The sequence below is a fragment of the Parasteatoda tepidariorum genome, chromosome 1 (genome assembly GCF_982258835.1).
Source record: "Parasteatoda tepidariorum strain Cologne lab strain chromosome 1, Ptep-v5.0, whole genome shotgun sequence".
NCBI lineage: Eukaryota > Metazoa > Arthropoda > Arachnida > Araneae > Theridiidae > Parasteatoda > Parasteatoda tepidariorum.
Window position 1 is genome coordinate 114,870,657 of NC_141755.1, and position 12,163 is coordinate 114,882,819.

Genomic DNA, 12,163 nt, shown 5'->3' on the forward strand with positions numbered 1-12,163 from the left:
TATTTTTAATTCTTTTTTATGAGTTCTATATACTTGCAGCTTATGTGCAGTTAATCTATATATATATAATATATATATATATATATATATATAATATATATATATATATATATATATATATATATATATATATATATATATATATATATATATATATATATATATATATATATATATAATGCTCCTGCGGGATGTTTCCCAGACCGTCGCCAATAGCCCATTGTGCAGCTCTAGTGCGACGTAAAGTAACAACAACAATATATATAATGCCTGTTTGTCCTTTATAAACTCCTTAACCCTCCTACCGAAAGCTATGGAATTTGGCTTACAGATAGTTTTAAGTACGAGGAAGGTCAATGTCGGTATTAAAACATTCTACGAAGAACCGTTCGAGCGGGATGAGCGAAAAACGAATCCTGATTGGTTAAGAGTTGGTCATTATTTTGAATTTAACTATATTTTAACAAATATTTTAAAGATGACATCACTGATATTTGCTATCTAATAGCCCTATTTGAACGAACAAAGAGTTAATTGCATGTACAGATATTATGATCATTTTATGTGATTTTTATCGTAAAGTGTGATGCAAGAACTTCTTATAAAAGTTTTAAAGAAAGCGGAGGAAAAGTCGGTGGTTCGAATAACATCAAATAAACCTCTGATTTATATATTCCTGCGACACATTTTACGATAAAAGTAATATTAAATGATCATAATGCCTGGAAAATTAAATTACACAAACTCGATTCTTGTAAGTTATACTCAATATTCTATTTTTTGCTTTTCTTGTAAAACGATGTCCTTTTTTTAATTTTTATTTTTTTAAAAATTATTTTAATTAAAATTTAAAAAGTAACTGTTGAATTACAGATAAAAATGACTTTATATAAAAAAATAATATAAACAGGGAGAGTTTATTTAGCTTTATACAGAAAAAAGAAATTGACAACTATAATTTTATATTGTTTATGAATTAAGTCCTCCGAGAATCAGTGTTCTAAAATGGTTTTGTTACTCAAAAATAACGATAATTATGAAGTGAAATAACACTGATAGAACACATATTTTTTAAAGCGCTTTTAATAAATACATTGTATTACACAGGAGCACCTTTTAGTTGACCGAGGGAGAACATGATTTGACCGTGGCATGACGAGAATTCCGGTTTTCTATGAAGCCTTCAGTGAATGAAGTCGAAAAATGTCTTTCTCTACGTCACGATGTTTAGTCCAATCCGCTTTGAGGCATTCCTATGACGTTCTGAATATGGAGTTCGTAAAATGACTCAACAGGTGAGTGAACAAATAGCATTTTTATACGCAACCATGCAAAATATGTGCTCTTCATGAAATGATCAATAGTTACTACAAAGGATTAAAAAGCACATAAGAGGTAAGAAATATTTATTATTGTAGACGTAATTATTTTTTTCCTCTTTTTTTCAACCATTCTTTCAAAGAGAAAAGGTTCCTTTACCAACTTGTTTGGGTAAAAGAGGCAGTGTGTATTGTAATTGCGCTTTGTCTTGTGACATTACTATTTTGTTGAAAATTTTGACTGCTAAAATAATAACAGGACATTGACAGTGGGAAAGGATGGGGTGACAAAAAGCGTGACATCACACATTTTGGTTTTAATAAAAATATTTATAATCAACAAATAAAATATTCTTATTGAGTTTGTTTAAATTTTTTTAATCAAAATAAATACCATCTCATTATTAATATTGTCATACTCGCTAATGTAACGTAGTTAGAGACCGAAAATAAAAATTTGTAACATGACCTATAACGTTGCTTATACAATATAGTGTGAGTAGGCTAAGTTACACTAGCAGAAGAAGGGAAACATAAGCAAAAGTTTAAAGAATTTATCAATATGTAAATTTTAAAATTGAAGTTCCTTTTATGAAGCAATGTCTGTATGTATTCATTGTTTTAGAGCGGTAAAATGAGAGAATAAGGTAAGAGAGGTGCGATAGCTGTTCTGGGAGTTGGAGAGAGATATCGAGCAGGGTACTCAAGATGCTTGCATTGAAGTTTTAGTATTTTGTTACTATCATTATTATTTAAATTCTTAACTTCTTTAGTCGCAGTGAAATAAATTTTTAAACTGTATGAAAAAAATAATAATAAAAATGAGTAAATAAAGATTTATAATTTCAGATTTACTACTTTAATTTATTATTGCAAATATTAAATTTTCTTTTTTGTTAACATTTTTAAGCTCATATTTGCTTTTTAAAATTTTTTTAACTTGTTTAGTAATTTTAGTCTCTTTTTATGCATGAGTTTCTATTGCAATAAATAAATTCTAAATTTAATTGCAGTACCAATTTACTCATTTCAGACATTTTTACACGAAAATGCTTCAAACATATAAGGACCGCAAAGTAATGTTAATTTTTTTAAACATTAAATTCAAACAATACATTTTAACAAAACAAGTTTTTGTTTTTAATCTGTGATGTAATCCTCTTGTTCTGCCGTCTCTAGAGGGTACAACTCTCCCTGCTAGATAGAAAAAAACTGTTTTTAAATAGATTATCTATAGATGATATTTTGGACATCCTTCAAACAAATTTTTGCCACTCAGCCATTGATCGGAGTAAATGAAAATCCAAAAGCGCATCATTAGGCGAGTGAGACAGCACCTCCGCCTGCCATTTTTTTTTTTTTTTTCATTACAGGCCTTCCTGATCGACAAAGATCAATGTTCAAAATTAGGATGAATATTTGTGAATGTCTAATGCACTTTAATGAAAATGGCAAAAAATTTCGGCAGTAGCTATTGCATTACTACCTATGTTAACCCCCCCCCCCTCAAAAAAAAAATTATGTGTATTTTTTTTAATATTTGGACCATTTTTCCACAAATTGAAAATAAATAAGTAAAGAAATGCTTTTTTCGCTCAACTATGAAGAACGCAATGCTTTGATAAATGAATATTGAACTCTTTCCATTCCCTGTAACATTTCATTTCTAATTGTGTTTGTACGAGAAGGTGTATAAGTCAGACAAAATATCATTAAAAAACACTGAAAATGGTAATTTGAGTTAATTTCGTACTTCTCATCGAATTCTGCTGCATCAAAAATCATTTTTTTTTTCATTAAGAGTTTGAAGTATTAATTGCAACGAATCCTGTTAATGCTATTTAATAATGCTAACTGTTCCCAAACTCTGCCCTGGATTTTATACAATTTGCTTACAATTGTTTATTTTATGCTTCAAATATAGTAAAAACTATGGTATAAACAATGAATGCAGTTACTTTTGCAACCTATTAACTTTTTCATCTAGGTATAAAAATTAGCTTCATGTTCGGCAGAGCACATGGGTATAACTTTTACATGGTGCTCAGAAATTCAAAATTGGCAAACGGAAGTGAAATTAAAATTGGTGTCTAATACTTAGGCTTGGCCGTGGTGGCTCAGGGGATAGAGCGCTCGCCTCCCCATGAGGTGACCCGGGTTTTAATCCTAGCGATGGCTGGGTCTATACGAATTCTGCACCCAGCTCGCAGACCACACTGCTGACTTAAAATATCCTCAGTGGTAGACGGATCATGGTATAGAGGCTATTTATTCTATCAACTCGAATTTTATTGCATTTAATTTTATTTACAAAAAGTTTATCGAAAAATATCCTCAATATGTAAAGAAATTATATTCTCTCCCTCAAATCCAGTGGTGTAACGTGCTAGTGGGTGGAGCCAGCTCGAGTCGTACGCAAGTATTGTTTGAGCAATGAGGTAGAAACTTATAACGTGTAAAAAATAAAAAATAAATGGTGAAATAAACTAATTTTCATTACATTTCATCCAAGCATTTTTTTTTCTTGACAGGTTAAAAGTTTCTACCTCATTCAGGGTTGCAAAAAACCTACCTACCCAGTAAAACCCACTCTGAAAAGTTTAGGGTGAGTTTTACTGGAGTAAAACTCACCATAAAGTGGGTTTCACTGGACTTTTCCAAAATTGATTTCTTTTTTATCTTCTGTTATATTTAAGCGCATTTCTATTGAAATATATATGTAGTCTAGCCTAAAAAAAATGAACCTATGGGGAAAACACTGTGTTTGGAGACTAGAAGGTCAAATTGCTAGATTTCACTGTATGGCCATTGATTAGTCAATGTCTTTGATTCGCTTTCTATGCAAAAAAATAAAATCCTCAAATATTTTTTTTAGGATTAAAATATCAATAAAAAGTAATCCTGTGTTCAAATGTATTATGTATGTGAGTACATATAACATTTTGCACCGTGATGTAAGAAGAAACTTTATTCAGATTTTTGCACCAATTTATTTGTATTAATTATTAATTACACTTTAATTACCCATACGTTAAGTCAGTTCATAAGATTTAACTTAATTAAAAATATTAAAATAAGCGTTTTTAAAATAAGGTACTTATCCCTGTCCCCTCTTTTGAAAGAAAAAAAAATACCTAATGAAACATTAAAAGACCAGAAAAGCCCAATAAAACCCAGAAAAACCCGGGTTTTTTGCAACCCTCTCATTGCTGAAGCAATGTTTGCTGCCCGACTCGAGCTGGCAACAGTAAAGAGGACGCTGAACCACGGAGGAAACCGCAAATTCTGTTTCACCACCAATAAACCATTTAAAATTTAAAGGAAGTGAGTTCAGTCGAACCTGAAGTAAGCCATGAAGGGAAAAGAAATGTTTTAAATAAAAAACAAATTGTGAAATAATTTAGGATATTCCTCATTGGGGATAATTTAGGATATTCCTCAATTCAATAATTTGTTCGCTTTTTTGTAGTTTATAATTTTATTTATAATTCTTTTTCCAGCAATGTAAACTTCATGGCTTACTCTGGGTTTGCCTGAGGTGGCATTCGTTCCATCGACTGGCCCTTTCATCGACACCATTTCGTCGACAGGGTCATTTCGTCAACAGGGTCATTTTATTGAAGTGTCGTTTCATCCACAGGGACATTTCGTCAAGAGAGTCATTTTGTCAAAAAGGTCGATTCGAAGACAAAGTCATTTCGTAGACAAAGTCATACGTAATTCAAAAACTATTTTTAGGATTTGTTAGATTACGCGTTTTGTCACTTGCACTCATTTAGTGTAATTGCGTTGGAATTTTTTAAACCTCGCCTGAAACAAACTTTTTATAGTATGTTGTAGTTTCCAGAAAAGAAATATATATATATATATATTTTTAAAATTGAAAATTGTCATCTACTTTTGCTTCTCATCACGTTGCAAAAATTTTTTTGCAATTGGTGCTCTAGTTGTATTTTACGCATATTTATTTCTAAGATTTATTGTTAAATTTTCAAAACGTGTTCTTTAGAATTAGCATCACAAAAGCAATTGCAATAACTACCGTGAATGATTCTTGATAAAGAAAACGAATGAAGGGCGTAAATGACAAGAAGGGAAAAAAAGGCTATGAATTAATGCAGTAGCAAAATATTAAAACCACCGTTGATTTTATTAACAGGTCATTTAACTGACAAAAAATTCTCTGTTGATAAAAAGAAAATTATACTGCGATACATAATGTTCCACCACAATAAATAGTTCGTATATTAATACAGTTTAAATAAAAAAAAAACGCAAGCAACAAATTTTTTTTAGTGATGACAGTAGTAGCAGGGGTCTGTCCAGACATTTTGTGAAAGGTCCGTTTTTCGTGAAATTGTGAAAAAATTACTCACATTCTTTCAACCAGGGTCCGCATTTATGAATTTGTGCAAATAGGGTCCGTTATTGCAAAAAAAAACTTTTTCAAGGAGTTTTTAAATTGTAAAGACATACAAGATTATACTCAACACTGTAAAATTATAATAAAAAAAAATTAAATTTTAGAAAATAAACAGCAATTGCTGCTACTACTTTAGAGATGCAACATACAAATATTTGGTATTTAGCCTATACTGCTGAACGCAGAATATTGATTTCGGACGAATAATGGAAGAATCGTCTGCCGAAGACAAAACTTAATTCGTTTACATCCATCTTTCTTGTTTTCATCCCTGGAAAGTGTTTATTCGATTAACAAAATAATAATGAAGATAAAAAAATTTGTGAAGGGTCCGATTAAAAGAAAAATCATTTTGTGAAGGGTCCGTTTTTAAGTTAAAATATTTTGTGAAGGGTCCGTTTTTATGAAAAGATATTTTGTGAAGGGCCCGTTAACGGACCCAAATTTCTTCTAAACAGACCCCTGAGTAGTAATAACAAAAAATTTAATCAGAAAAACGCAAATATCGCAAATTTTATATTCCTCAGTTTAAATATGTATTTTTCAAGTACAAGTGATTTTTTTTTCTTCTCATGCTGGTAATCATTCATTTTGTTATGATTAACATATTTAAAAAAAAATTCTTTCATAAAATTTCAATAATCCTTTATTTTATAACACCAAAATGATTTCTTCATAAAATAAAAAGAAATATATGGAGAAAAAAAATTACGTCGCGATTGTTAAGAGAAAAAAATTAAGATTAATGAAATCCAAGTAAGCAGGGGGCAGGAACTTCCTAGCACTATAAAAATCTTGAAAAAAAAAGGGGGGGGGGCACGTTGGTGAAAATAAAATGAAATTCCAGCTTGGAAAACATATTGGCAAATATTTTTATCGAGTCTTGATGACTCAGGAGATAGAGCATTCACCTTCCAATGAGGTGAACCGGGGTCGAATCCCAGAGATGGCTGGTCGATACGAATTCCGCATCCGGTTTGCACCGACCGCAGTGCTGACGTAAAATATGTTTGGTAGTAAGAATACCTTTTTCCTTAATGTAATAGTTATTTCTTTTTAAAAAATAAAATATTAAACATTGTTATTTTTCATAATTATTGCGAAATAATCGAGCAATGATATCGCAATGCTGTGAAAGAACTGGTTTAAATAAACAGACTGCTTGCTTAAACAAAATTTGTACTTATTGTTATCTAAATTTGTTTCAGTTTTCATTTCTTTCCAACATTTTGACCTGCTGGCTGAAGTTAAATGAAGTTAATTTTTTTGACCCTGAATTTGACATTGTTAATTGGTCAAACAAATAAGTTCATTCTTTAAAATTTTTTAGAATAGCACCCATCAATGTTGCGTTAAACGAAATGCGCTCATTTCATTTTAAGATAAATACAGTCAGACCTGAAGTCGCTAAATCCCAATAATAAGTTATATGGAAATTCGTTAAATAGAAAATCACCTTTTGAAAAACTTAAACAGCACAAAACAGGTCTTAAATTCATTAACACTAGACATAATTAAAATAGCGATGGATGCACCTTCATCTTATATACTGGTATCTACAATTTATTTTATAAATCTTAACCATTAAAGAAATCTGTATGGAAAGCAAGAATATAGCAAAGCATTATCCAGTACATGCTATATACAATTTCAACTAAAAAAGGCTAAATTCATGTATAAAAATTATGGCTGCTTTTATTATAAAAGTAACATACATTACTACAGATGTTAAATTAAATAAAATCCGTTAATTTTATCTTAGCTTTTCGTTTGAAATGCAAACAATGAGGGAAAGGGATTTTAGAGCTTTCTCTATAAGCAGGGGTCTGTCCAGACATTTTGTGAAAGGTCCGTTTTTCGTGAAATTGTGAAAAAAATTACTCACATTCTTTCAACCAGGGTCCGCTTTTATGAATTTGTGCAAATAGGGTCCGTTATTGCAACAAAAAAAAACTTTTTCAAGGAGTTTTTAAATTGTAAAGACATACAAGATTATGCTCAACACTGTAAAATTATAATTAAAAAAATTAAAATTTAAAAAATAAACAGCAATAGCTGCTACTAAATTTAGAGATGCAACATACGAATATTTAGTAATTAGCCTATACAAGCTGAACGCAGAATATTAATTTCGGACGAATAATGGAAGAATCGTCTGCCGAAGACAAAACTTAATTCGTTTACATCCATCTTTCTTGTTTTCTGCCCTGGAAAGGGTTTATTCGATTAACAAAATAATAATGAAGAGAAACAAATTTGTGAAGGGTCCGATTAAAAGAAAAATCATTTTGTGAAGGGTCCGTTTTTATGAAAAGATATTTTGTGATGGTCCGTTTTTATGAAAAGATATTTTGTGAAGGGTCCGTTAACGGACCCAAATTTCTTCTAATCAGACCCCTGCTATAAGTGAAGTGTCTGTGTAAAACAATTCAAGGTCATTTCCCCTATAAAATGCGTTAACAAGTCTGAAATGTTTTTAAATATTTTGGGAAATAGGGAAAGTGAACCTCAAAGAAAAGTTCGTTAAATAGAAATTCACTTCGCTATTTGGAAGTTATTTTGCGAAGAAATTTCCAAAAAGTCCTAAAAAAAATTGCGAAATAGAGGAATTCGCAATATTGAAGTTCGTTAAATAGAAGTCAGACAGCACTATTAAAATTTTTTTTAAACTTTTTTTAATATTTTTATTACGATGCGAGAAAAAAACAATTCGTGCAAAAGATAATTTTTGGTATGGAAATGTGTATTTTTCATTCTCTTCCAAATCCGAGACTGAAAAGAACTTCCTGTCGTTATCTTGAGTGCAGGTCTGCTTTTCTTGGAGATGAAGAAGAAGAGAAATTTGAATTAGAGATAAAAAAGAATGTTTATCTGCACTGACACACTCCTCCCTTCCTCTTCTCAAGTAAACATTGGAAGGAAACAATAATAATTTCCATTTTGTTGGTATTTTCATTTTTTGTTTATCTTAAGAATATTCTGCAAAGTGTTTTTTTTTTTCTTTAAATATAAATTATAAATGTGGATTATTTTCAAAAAGATTGCACTTTTGATGTCCCATGACTTTAAGTAATTTTATTTGCCAAAATAAAAATTATAACATTTTTAAACATTCAAATCAATGTGCTATATGTGTTTAATAAATATTGTGATCCATAGAAATCAGTATTTTAAAAAATAATGCCTGTGTAATAGCTTTTTAATATGTCAGATACATTGAAATTGCTATGTCCCCACCTTTTTTTTTGCCTCTTATTCAACTACAATTAAACCAACTGTTTATTGAACATAATTATTTCAATCTATCTAATTGTGAAAACTGTCTGTTGTGAAACAAAGCTTATCTAATATTTAGTTTTGAAATTACTTTCTAGTAAAAAATCAAACAGTTATATGTTGCCCCAGGATTTTTTCCACTCTGTTACGATTTTTTTAAATTTTTATTTTTTAAAAAAATTCATTATTCTTAATTGATTCGTAATAATTTAAAGATGGATAAAGTAAAAAATTAATTATAAATAAGATAATGATTTGAAACAGGTATTAAATATTTTATTTATTTATTATTTTATGTTCCAAATAAAAAAAGTGCATTGCTGATTTGATGTCAAGAAACATTCCAATTGCAGCTGGAATTTGTATAGCTAGTAATACGAATATTTTTTTTTAAGTATTTTTTTTTCTATATGTTTCTCTATTTTGAAAATGACCTCGGTATACAAATATATTTTTTCGGAATAATAAACAATAAAAAAAATAACAATAAAATATTATACGAAATTCTTTTTCATTAGGAATTTATCTTCGGAGAAACGAACATATGGGCAATTTTTATTTTTATTTTCTGAAAAAAGTTTTTTGGCAAAAATGTGATATTAACATATTCGGTATCTAATCTTCGGACTGCTCTTTTCTGCTGCTACTGGGATAATTTTTTTCCCAGATGGCAGCGACTTCCCATCTCTTATTTTGATAATTAAAAATCCAAACCAGTTGGAAAAATAAGGGGTATGTTTATTAAGGGAAAGAACGTTTTTGTCATGGATTTCGTGACTTAATTAATAGTTAGTGCTAATAAATTAGTGTATTTGAATTCTACTTTTAAAATCATTAAGTGAAGTTGGGAAAAGTCCTATCATTAGAACTAAAGTTATTTAGGGTGATGAAAACGTACTAACTCTTCAAAAAAAAAGATCTTCTTTGTGTTTGAATACGTAACTTAATTAATAGTCAGTAGAAATCAATTTGCATAGTTGAGGTCTTCTCATAAAATCATTAAGAATGGCTCCCAGTAGGAGAAAATTCGATCTGTAGAAAAAAAAATTCTTTAAGGTGACTTTTTTTTTCCAACTCTTTGTCCCTTTTAAAAGTCTCGTAGAAAATTTAAGAGTGTTGTCATGCTCTCTGTCTCGACTTCCAGAAAGCATTCAAACGAAATGCTACATCCTTTTCAGTGAATGAATGCAATAAATTAAAAAGGATTCACGATTTAGTTGTGGAATGTTGGCATGCACTCATAAATTTATTTAAATAATGAATTTTCGCATTTACAATAACTCTTCTCGAGCATTTTCACCTTCCTGGGCACAAAACGATAAATGTCTGTGGTGTATAATTTCTTTTATGGCAGTGGCAACATTGCCTGATGGACACTTGAAGTGTTTTGTGTTTATGAAAGAGTACGGAGAGCGTGAGATTGTGCGTGGGAGAATGCCATTTTGTGTCGGATATCGCACTAGGAGTGAATAGCCACTTAAAAGGACATAAAAATAGGACTTCACTCCAACGTGTCATTCAGGTTTTTTTTTCTTCTTCTATCAAACATTTTTTGCTGTTTCATTTTAGAAATAGGTAGATACTTTTTTTTTCCCGCCTTACTTGACAAATGTTCAGAGATGTTCTTATCAGATTTTTGCTACTGATATTTCAGTGCTATAAAATATAATTACTGCCAACAAAATTTGCTTTTCCTTCTAATAATATTTTTTGTCCATTATCCAATAGTAAAAATTTTAATTAATAATGCTACAATTTTGTAGCAGTACTTTATTCGGGTCCGCATAAGAGCTGCACAATGGACTCTTGGTGAATGTGTGGAGAAACAAACCTGAGGAAGACATGCCATCAACAATTCTGATCCTCTTCGGAGGGGAGGCTACCCTATCTTTGGTAGCTCGACTACCTTTGTAACTCTAAACTTTATAACCGTCATTGAACAGCTGGTCCAATTTTTGGGTTTACGACTGCTAATTTTCAACTCCGTAGCATTATTATTTAAAACTCAATCCCAAGGACCCAGAAGATAAGGGAACTCCTGCATCAAGCATTGGGAGTAGAGAACTTTTTGATGCAACTAACCCGCATTTGCGTTACATGGAGAGGGAAACCATGGAAATCTCCCACGGTTAGCCTGACGGTAAGGGAACTCTAACCCATGATCCGTTTACCATTGACGATATTTCACGTCAGCATTGTGGTCGGTGTAAGCCGGATGTGGATTCGTATCGACTAGTCATCGCTGGGATTCGAACCCAGTTCACCTCATTGAAAGGTCTATCCCCTGAGCGGTTCTAGCTCGACGACTTGCACTTGACGACAGAGCAGTTTAACCATCGGTTCCTACGAAGGCTGATCCAAGTGGTCACCAAACCGCTCACCGTCGCTTTCAGTGATCTACTGGGATCTGTAGGAGCGGTCATTACAAATTAGTAAACTTTGAAATAAGCATCATCTGTAAAAATCAGTGGCCCGTTTCTTGTTGTTGTCGGAAAGAAAAATCGTCCTTAATTATGATCTTAGGCAGTCAGTGTTCGTTAAATAGGTTGTTAGTGTGAAATCTCGGTGGTAAAGGACTTCATTATAGCTCAGATGTTTCGTTTGTCGTGAAGCAACACGTCGAACATTTGTTATGGAAAAAGAAAAACTTGGTGCAACATAATTCTTTAATTATTAACATCATAATATGTTATTTTCGAAACTATGAAAAGTCGTGCTAACCTGTTTGTCAATTTATACCGTGGAGTTCTTTTCTAGATCATCAGTGGCCACAACTACTTTAAAACAGGGCGCATCACCCTGTAATTTCACAATGGTTTTCAAGCTATTATTTCTATTAAATTTTTGAAAAAAAATATTATGTGCGTAAAAGTCTACTAATAAATTGATGGGATGGCTTCAAATGAGGTGACTCGGGTACGATAGCTCGTCGATGCAAATTCCGCTCACACGGATCATGGGTATGAGTCAGGCTAGCCGTGGGAGGTTTTCGTGATTTTCTTCTAAAAGTAACTGGTTAGTTCTCAAATTGGTGTATTTTAATAGATATTCTCTTATATAAGTATTTTAAAGTAAATTTAGTGCCACGATTACAGCTGAGTAATTATGTCATATTTTTTATTATACAATTATTATATAGATTGAA

The 12,163-nt window shown here is 31.1% G+C and overlaps 1 protein-coding gene across 1 annotated transcript in view; it reads left to right on the forward strand.

Annotated features, from left to right (window-relative positions):
- The first annotated feature begins 1,257 nt into the window (after positions 1–1,257).
- The window catches only part of LOC107436100 (hepatocyte growth factor receptor), a 75,737-nt gene continuing 64,831 nt past the window's right edge, over positions 1,258–12,163 (forward strand). The window contains exon 1 of the mRNA XM_043050122.3: positions 1,258–1,395. The gene's annotated coding sequence lies outside the window, so the exon portion shown is untranslated. The remainder of the gene's footprint in view (positions 1,396–12,163) is intronic.